We start from the raw sequence: 438 nt of genomic DNA on the forward strand, positions 1-438 counted from the left end.
GCGACCCTCAACCTCCTGGAGGTGTGTCTGCGCCGCCCCACCCGGCCCCGACCCGCCACGAGCACCGAGCAGGGATTGGATTTTAAGGGGTGGTTTGGCGCGGGGAAAGCTGTTTAGAAGCGGCAGCGCGCCAAGACGGCTCTGGGGGAGGCCGGAGGAGGGAGGCCGGGGGTGGGGCGAGGCGAGGGTGCGTATGCGGCTCGTCTGCGCCGCCGCGGCGGATGTTCAGAGGCAAAAGGACATCGCTTGCGCACTTCGCAGTTCCACTTCCACCCAACCATTATTCCTCGGCGGCAACCCGCGCGCCGCAAGTGCAATGCAGTGTGCGACGACAAGCCAGTGTTACCTCTGATGCTGCTGCTGCTCCAAGAAATGCGCAGGGAGCTGCCCAGATAGTGAATGTCCTCCCCACCTCCCCACCTCCGTACTCCCCCTCTT

General features: G+C 65.1%; 1 protein-coding gene across 1 annotated transcript in view; it reads left to right on the forward strand.

Moving 5' to 3' along the window:
* Positions 1 to 438, forward strand: part of LOC113208511 (protein espinas-like) — a 312486-nt gene that overhangs the window by 687 nt on the left and 311361 nt on the right. The gene's annotated exons all lie outside the window — the stretch shown is intronic.

Source organism: Frankliniella occidentalis, unplaced genomic scaffold (assembly GCF_000697945.3).
Source record: "Frankliniella occidentalis isolate FOCC.00 unplaced genomic scaffold, Focc_3.1 Scaffold65, whole genome shotgun sequence".
Classification (NCBI taxonomy): Eukaryota; Metazoa; Arthropoda; class Insecta; order Thysanoptera; family Thripidae; genus Frankliniella; species Frankliniella occidentalis.